Source organism: Macaca mulatta, chromosome 16, assembly GCF_049350105.2.
Source record: "Macaca mulatta isolate MMU2019108-1 chromosome 16, T2T-MMU8v2.0, whole genome shotgun sequence".
NCBI lineage: Eukaryota > Metazoa > Chordata > Mammalia > Primates > Cercopithecidae > Macaca > Macaca mulatta.
Genome location: NC_133421.1, coordinates 91,607,573 through 91,616,975, shown reverse-complemented (window position 1 = coordinate 91,616,975; position 9,403 = coordinate 91,607,573).

The following is a 9,403-nucleotide window of genomic DNA, read 5'->3' as shown; positions in this document are numbered from 1 at the left end:
GTTTGAGACCAGTCTGACCAATGTGATGAAACTCTGTCTCTACCAAAAATATAAAAAATTAGCTGGGTGTGGTGGCATGCATCTGTAATCCCAGCTACTCAGGAGGCTGAGGCAGAATTGTTTGAGCCCAGGAGGCAGAGGTTGCACTGAGCTGACATTGCACCACTGCACTCCAGCCTGGGCAACAGAGCGAGACTCCGTCTCAGAAAAAACAAACAAACAAAAAACAACAAAAGAAAACAAAACAAAACCTTTTTTTTTTTTTTTTTTTTTTTTTTTTTTGAGACGGAGTCTTGCTGTATCTTCCAGGCTGGAGTACAGTGGCACAATCTCAGCTCATTGCAACCTCTGCCTTCTGGGTTCAAGTGATTCTCCTGCCTCAGCCTCCCGAGTAGCTGGAATCACAGGCATGCACCACCATGCCCGGCTAATTTTTATATTTTTAGTAGAGATGGGGTTTCGCCATGTTGGCCAGGCTGGTCTCAAACTCTTGACCTCAGGTGATCCGCCCTCCTCGGCCTCCCAAAGTACTGGAATTACAGGTGTGAGCCACTCCGCCCAGCCCCTAGTTTCAAAACTCTTATCAACCCAGAACACTTCCTACCCAGCTGACAATTCCTTAGACGTTTGCATTTTATTTATTTCTACCAGGTCATTCGTGCACATGGTTCAAAATTCAAAAGACGCAGAAGGTATGAAGGTGAATGCCCATTTCCCCCCCAGCCCAGGCTCCCTGGCTCTGCTTCCAAGGGCAAACAGCGCTACCTTGTGGATATTCCCAGAGATCATTTTGTGAAAATTCCAGTAAACAGGTGCACACATTTGTAGGGACCAGCCCCACAGGGTCGGTGGTTTTTCTCCCCATGTGCAGAGACAAGAGATTGTAGAAATAAAGACACAAGACAAAGAGAGAAAAGAAAACACAGCTGGGCCCAGGGGACCTCTACCACCAAAACACGGAGACCAGTAGTGGCCCCGAATGCCAGGCTGCGCTGATATTTATTGGATACAAAACAAAGGGGCAGGATAAGGAGTGTGAGCCATCTCCAAAGATAGGTAAGGTCAAGTGGGTCACGTGTCCACTGGACAGGGGGCCCTTCCCTGCCTGGGAGACGATGCAGAGAGAAAGAGAGGAGAGAGAGAGGAGACAGCCTATGTGCCATTATTTCTGCATATCAGAGACTTTTAGTACTTTCACTAATTTTGCTACTGCTACCTAGAAGGCAGAGCCAGGTGTACAGGATGGAACATGAAGGTGAACCAGTGTGACCACTGAAGCACAGCATCACAAGGAGACGTTAGGCCTCCGGATAACTGCGGGTGGGTCTGACTGATATCAGGCCCTCCACAAGAAGGGGAGGACTACAGTCTTCTCTAAACTCCCCCCCGGGAAAAGGACACTCCCTTTCCCGGTCTGCTAAGTCGCGGGTGGTTTTTCTTGGCACTGACGCTACCACTAGACCACCGTCCGCTTGGCAACGGGCGTCTTCCCAGACGCTGGCGTTACCGCTAAACCAGGGAGCCCTCTGGTGGCCCTGCCCAGGCATAACAGAAGGCTCGCACTCCGGTCTTCCGGTCACTTCTCACTATGTCCCCTCAGCTCCTATCTCTGTGTGGCCTGGTTTTTCCTAGGTTATGATTGTAGAGCGGGGATTATTGTAATATTGGAGGAAAGAGTAATTGTTACAAACTAATGATTAATGATATTCATATATAATCATGTGTATGATCTAGATCTACTATATCTCTTGTTGTTTTATATATTTTATTAGACTGGAACAGTTCGTGCCCTCGGTCTCTTGCCTCGGCACCTGGGTGACTTGCACCCACACACATTGACATGCGTGCAATTTTTTCTTTTACACAGATGGCTACACATCACACACTGGTGTCTCCTCCTCTTAACACTGTATCTCAGGGTGCGCAGCAAGCTGCCACAGGTGTGACAGTCCAGGGCCTGCGGGGGGCTCTCCTGCACACTCAGGTGCAAAGGGTGCTCGTGCACAGCCTTGTCGTGTGGTCATCACATTGCATAAGGGCGAGTACGTCTGTGGGCTAAACCCCAGATGTGGGATTCCTGGGACAAGAACATGAAGCTCTAGCCTGTCTCCCCAGCACTTTGGGAGGCCAGGGTGAGATGATCGCTTCGGCCCAGGAGTTTGAGACCAGCCTGGGCAACATAGGGAGACCCCTGTCTCCAAAAAAAAAAAAAAAAAAAAAAAATTAAAACATTGGCTGGGGGTGCTGATGCACACCTCTGGTCCCAGCCACTCGGGAGGCCGAGGTAGGAGGATCGCTTAAACCTGGGAAGTCACAGCTGCAGTGAGCAGTGATTGTGCCAGTGCACTCCAGCCTGAGTGACAGAGCAAGACCCTGTTTCAAAAAAAAAACAAAAAAACCAGGCCAGACGCGGTGGCTCACGCCTGTAATCCCAGCACTTTGGGAGGCTGAGGCAGGCGGATCACTTGAGGTCAGAAGTTCAACACCAGCCTGGCCAACATGGTGAAATCCTGTCTCTACTAAAAATACAAAAATTAGCTGGGTGTGGGGGCACACACCTGTAATCCCAGCTACTTGGGAGGCTGCGGCAGGAGAATTGCTTGAACCCGGGAGGCGGAGGTTGCAGTGAGCCGAGATTGTGCCACGGCACTCCAGCTTGGGCAACAGAGCAAGACTCTGTCTCGAAACACACACACACACACACACACATCTCTGTAGTTTTGATAATACCGAGGTCACACCAACGCCAACCTTGGGCACCGTTGTGGGTGGAGCTTTCTAAGCAAAGCATTTCATGCCAATTGTTATGTGATCCCCAAGTAGCCCCACAAGGTAGGTTTCATTATAAATGCCAGTTTACAGGCCAGGCACACTAGCTCATGCCTGTAATCTCAGCACTTTGGGAGGCCAAGGTGGGTGGATTGCTTGAGACCAGGAGTTTGAGACCAGCCTGGGCAACACGGTGAAACCCCATCTCTACTAAAAATACCAAAAAAAAAAAGGCCGGGCGCAGTGGCTCATGCCTGTAATCCCAGCACTTTGGGAGACTGAGGCGGGCAGATCACGAGGTCAGGAGATCGAGACCATCCTGGCTAACACGGTGAAAACCCATCTCTACTAAAAATACAAAAAATTAGTTGGGCGTGGTGACAGGTGCTTGTAGTCCCAGCTACTTGGGAGGCTGAGGCACGAGAAATGCTTGAACCCAGGAGGCAGAGGTTGCAGTGAGCCAAGATCACAACACTGCATTCCACCCTGGGTGACAGAGCAAGATTCTGACTCAAAAAATAAAATAAAATACTCCAGTTTACAAAGAAACAGGCCCAGAGAGGCAGTGTGACCATAAGGGTTAGAGGAGGATGCTGAGGCCAGGCCAGCCTGAGCTTCACACCTGCCCTGCGGCCACAGCTCCATTCCCAGAGTGACCAGGACTGTAGAGACCCTGTGCCCTGGGGACATGTCCTGGGGTTTGACTCTCTGTGCCAATGAGTCAGGGCTGCCCTGGGCCCGAGAATACCCAGGAAGGACTGGTGCCCATGGGCAGGTGTCTGCCACCCCAGGCAGAGCCAAGTGGCCTGTCCACCATCCCCCTGGGCCTGAGAATACCCGGGAAGGACTGGTGCCCATGGGCAGGTGTCTGCCACCCCAGGCAGAGCCAAGTGGCCTGTCCACCATCCCCCTCTGGGCTCCTATGTAGTCTCTGGTGGGAATTCATGCAGTCCCAGCAGCCACGGGAGACAACAAGGTCAGAGACGTGGAGACCAAGGGCTGGAGGTGAGAGAAGGGGTCTGGGGAGTCTGGTGGTCTCCTCCTCGGGGCCTCCAGAGCCAAACCTCCAGGCAGGGCCTCGGACAGGACTCCCCACAAGGACAGAGCTCTGGAGGGAGAGGGGGCTGGGAGACCCGAAAGAGGCCTGGCTGTCGCCCTGTCTGGGGAGGGCTATGGCCTTTGCTGGGAGGGCGGGGCCTGCGGTGCTGTCGGAGCTGGGGAACCACCTGCGAGGTGCTGGCTCCTGGCCAACTCTGGCTTGAGCACCGCGGTCCAGCAGCCGTGACGTTCGCTCCTCTGAGGTGGCTGAAAGGGACCTGAGGGCCGATGGTGGTATGTCGAGGGACCAGGCTCACTGAACAGGACACTTGTGGGTTGGGCCCAAAGGGATTTCACCAGTGAATAAACCCTTTCTTCCCACGTTTGTGCCGAAAGAGAGAGAGGCCCAGCTCACCTAACGGTCAATCGGTCAATTGGTGCCACACTTTCCTGCAGGACCAGGGACAAAACGAGCCCTAGGACACGAAGAGGACGCTGGCCTGTAGCTCCGTGGTGACGGTGACCCCAGGCTGTCCACGCTGACTTCTCACCCCGGGCTGTCCACGCTGACTTCTCACCTTTCCCAGGACGGTTGATACCTTTCATTCTCCGGAATGAAAACACTCAGGACATTCACCCAACACTTAGCCGTGTCTCTTCTAGCAGCGATGGCTGAGGCGTAGCCTTTGCTACCCAGGGACCGGAAGCAGGGAACTTCCACTGTGTGACAACATCCATTGCAAATTTAAACTCTGTACTTAAAAAAAAAAAAAAGCCTGCCGGGCGCGGTGGCTCACTCCAGTAATCCCGGCACTTTGGGAGGCCGAGGTGGACGGATCACCTGAGGTCAGGAGTTCAAGATCAGCCTGACCAACATGGTGAAACCCCATCTCTACTAAAAATAGAAAAATTAGCCAGGTGTGGTGCTCCGTGCCTATAATTCCAGCTACCCAGGAGGCTGAGGCAGGAGAATCTCCTGAACCCAGGAGGCGGAGGTTGCAGGGAGCTGAGATCACGACACTGCACTCCAGGTTGGGCAACGGAGCGAGACCCCATCTTCAATAAATAAATAAGTAAAAATAAAAATATTTGTGAATGTATACCGCAGTAGCAAAAAATGTGCCTGGCCCCATATCTTGGTCTCTGACGCCATTCCCCCAACATAAGGAACCAGGTTCCTGGGAGAAACATGGCTGACTCCAGGGCTGGGCTGGTGTCTGAGACAGGAAAAAAAAAACAGTGTTTTCCCTGCTCTCACATACTCAACAGTCAACATCCAACACAGAACACTTCAACTCTGGTCACCAAAATGTGTGTGGGGATTTTCCCCAAACGCCAAGTGAGTCTCCAGCCCACACGCGCTGGGTGTCCTCCAGCCCTGTTCCATTGTGACACTTTCTCCCTGCAGACGGTATCCGATCCTGCAGGCTAAGGTCTCAGTCCCACAAGCGTGTCCTCCATTTCTGATGCCAGTCCCAAGTACAGCTGTCCCTTTGTATCCTTGGGGGATGGGATCCAGGACCTCCAAAACACCAAAATCCACAAGCCTGGAGTCCCTGATACAAAATGGCATGTTCTTTGCATATAACCTCTGCACCGCCTCCTGTGGACTCAAATCACCTCTAGATTACTTATAACACCTGCTATGTAAATTCTATGTAAACAGTTGTTACATCATATTGTTTTTTAAATTTGTATTATTTGTATTATTATTATTCTTATTTTTGAGATGGAGTCTCCCTCTGTCACCCAGGCTAAAGTACAGTGGCATGATCTCGGCTCACTGCAATCTCCACCTCTCAGGTTCAAGTGAGTCTCCTGCCTCAGCCTCTGGAGTAGCTGGGATTACAGGCACATACCACCACGCCTGGCTAATTTTTGTATTTTTAGTAGAGACGGGATTTCACCATGTTGGTTGGTCAGGCTGGTCTCAAACTCCTGACTTCAGGTGATCCACCCACCTCAGCCTCCCACAGTGCTGGGTGTACAGGCATGAGCCACCGCACCCAGCCTTATTTACTATTTTATTTTTGTTTTTTGTATTTTCTTTTCTTTTTCTTTGTAATGGAGTCTCGCTCTGCCACCCAGGCTGGAGTGCAGTGGCACGATCTCAGCTCACGGCAACCTCTGCCTCCCGGGTTCCCGCCATTCTCCTGCCTCAGCCTTCCGAGTAGCTGGGACTACAGGCACCTGCCACCACGCATGGCCAATTTTTGTATTTTTAGTACAAACGGGGTTTCACCATGTTGGCCTGGCTGGTCTCAAACTCCTGACCTCAGGTGATCTGCCTGCCTCAACCTCTCAACGTGCTGGGATTACAGGCGTGACCCACCATGCTGGGGCAGTATATTTTGTATTTTCAGTTTGAGATTTCTTAAATACTTGGATGTGGAACCTGAGGACAGACGGCCAAATGTAGCAGGTGTCACCCACCTTTGGGCCAACTGAGGTTCCCATGGCCCCTCCTCCAGTTTGGTGACTTTGCTGGAGTGACACAGAACTCAGGGAAGTACTTTCCTCATTTTATTATTTATTGATTTACTTTCAGAGATGGGGTCTCACTGTGTTGCCCAGGCTGCAGTGTGATGGCATAATCACAGTTCACTGCACCCTCAACCTCCTGGGTTCAAGCAATCCTCCCACCTCAACCTCCCAAGTAGCTGGGATTACAGGTGTGCACCACCACTCCCAACTAATTTTTTTTTTTTTTGAGACAGAGTCTCTCTCACTCTGTCACCCAGGCTGAAGTGCAGTGGTGCGATCTCAGCTCATGGCAACCTCGGTCTCCTGTGGTCAACTGATTCTCCTACCTCAGCCTCCCCAGGAGCTGAGATTACGGGCATGTAACAAGACACCCAGCCAATTTTTTTTTTTTTTTTTTCTGAGACGGAGTCTCGCTCTGTCACCCAGGCTGGAGTGCAGCAGCGCGATCTCTGCTCACTGCAAGCTCCGCCTCCCAGGTTCATGCCATTCTCCTGCCTCAGCCTACCGAGTAGCTGGGACTACAGGCGTCCGCCACCTCGCCTGGCTAGTTTTTTTTTTTTTGTATTTTTTAGTAGAGACGGGGTTTCACCATGTTAGCCAGGATGGTCTTGATCTCCTGACCTCGTGATCCGCCCGCCTTGGCCTCCCAAAGTGCTGGGATTACAGGCGTGAGCCACCACGCCCGGCCTTTTTTTTTTGAGATGGAGTCTTGCTTTGTCGCCCAGGCTATAGTGCAGTGACGCGTTCTCGGCTCACTGCAACCTCTGCCTCCCAGGTTCACGCCATTCTCCTGCCTCAGCCTTTCGAGTAGCTGGGACTACAGGCGCCTGCCACCGCGCATGGCCAATTTTTGTATTTTTAGTACAAACAGGGTTTCACCGTGTTGGCCTGGCTGTTCTCAAACTCCTGACCTCAGGTGATCTGCCTGCCTCAACCTCTCAACGTGCTGGAATTACAGGCGTGAGCCACCGTGCCCGGCCTCATTTTTTATTATATCACAGTATCACAGGAAATACACAGGTTGAACCTGGAATATCTTGTAGTGCCAAAAAGTAAGGAAGTGCTTACACACACACACACACACACACACACACACACACTCACACACACTGATGGAAGCATGTCGGGGGAGCCCAGCAGACCACAAGAGCCCCCGTAGCTCTGGATTCTAATCCAAACTATAAACACCCAGTCAGGCACGGTGGCTCACGCCTGTAATACCAGCACTTCAGGAAGCTGAGGCGGGTGGATCACTTGAGGTCAGGAGTTCAAGACCAGGCTGGTCAACGTGGTGAACCACCATCTCTACTAAAAATACAAATATTAGCTTAGTGTGGTGACCAGCGCCTGTAAGCCCAGCTACTCAGGAGGCTGAGGCTGGAGAATCACTTGAACCCAAGAGACGGAGGTTGCAGTGTGCCAAGATCGTGCCACTGCACTCCAGTCTGGGTGACAGAGCGAGACTCCGTCTCAAAAATACAACAACAGGCCGGGCGTGATGGCTCATGCCTGTAATCCCAGCACTTTGGGAGGCCAAGGCAGGTGGATCACAAGGTCAAGAGATCAAGACCATCTGGTCAACATAGTGAAATCCCGTCTCTACTGAAAATACAAAAATTACCTGGGCATGGTGGCATGCACCTGTTGTCCCAGCTACTCGGGAGGCTGAAGCAGGAGAATTGCTTGAACATGGGAGGTGGATGTTGCAGTGAGTCGAGATCATGCCACTGCACCCCAGCCTGGGTAACAGAGCTAGACTCCATCTCAAAAAAAAAAAAAAACTACCACCACCAACAAAGTATAAACATCTGTAAATTCACGCTGCTATAGACACATCATTGAACAAACAAATAAACGGGGGAGGAGACAAGTCTCCTTTGCAGAAAAATTCTACGTAATTTTTGCAGACACTCTGCCCCTAGGGAGGGGGAACCTAACCCCCCACTTCTTCCTTGGGGGCTGCAAATCGTGACTTCTCCACAAACGGCACCATGTGAACAGGGGGACTTCACGGTGGAGAAACCTGACAGGCTCTGAGTCAGCCAGGTGACCCAGGCCAGCCCCACCCATGACCTGGCAGGTGGAGAGCATACGTCCTTGACAGGCCGGGATGAGGACGGGACTTCAACCCTGCGGTCTTCCTCCCAAAACCCATATCCCCTGTCTAACCAAGAGAAAGATATCAGACCAATCCCAACAGAGGGACACACTCCAAAACACCTGCCAGCGCTCCTCACAACTGCCACGGTCATCGAACACGAGGGAAGCCGAGAGGAGCCTGAGACCTGAGGACTGAGTGTGCTATGGGGTCCGGGATGGGCTCCTGGGACAGGAAAAGGACAGCAAGTGAAACTGAGGCAATAGGAATCAAGTGCAAGCCTTAGTCAACAACAATGTGTCAGTATCGGCTGTGATTCATTAGCTGTAACAAAGCCCGCCCCCCATAGCTCACTAGGAGGTTAACCATAGGAAGGCTAGGTAAGGGCTGTGTGGGAGGCTGCACTACCTGGTCAATTTTTCTGCTAATCGAAAAATGTTCTAAGGCTGGGCATAGTGGCTCACGCCTGTAATCCCAACGCTCTGGGAGGCCAGGCAGTTGGATCACCTGGGGTCGGGAGTTCGAGACCAGTCTGACCAACATGGAGAAACACCATCTCTACTAAAACTACAAAATTAGCTGGGCATCGTGGTGCATGCCTGTAGTCCCAGCTACTCGGGAGGCTGAGGCAGGAGAACTGCTTTACCCTGGGAGGTGGAGGTTGTAGTAAACTGAGATTGCACCACTGCACTCCAGTCTGGGTGACAGTGTGAGACTTCGTCTCAAAAAAAAAAAAAAAAAAAAGAGGCCGGGCGCGGTGGCTCAAGCCTGTAATCCCAGCACTTTGGGAGGCCGAGACGGGCGGATCACGAGGTCAGGAGATCGAGACCATCCTGGCTGACACGGTGAAACCCCATCTCTACTAAAAAATACGAAAACTTAGCCAGGCGAGGTGGCGGGCGCCTGTAGTCCCAGCTACTCGGGAGGCTAAGGCAGGAGAATGGCGTAAACCCGGGAGGTGGAGCTTGCAGTGAGCTGAGATCCGGCCACTGCACTCCAGTCTGGGCGACAGAG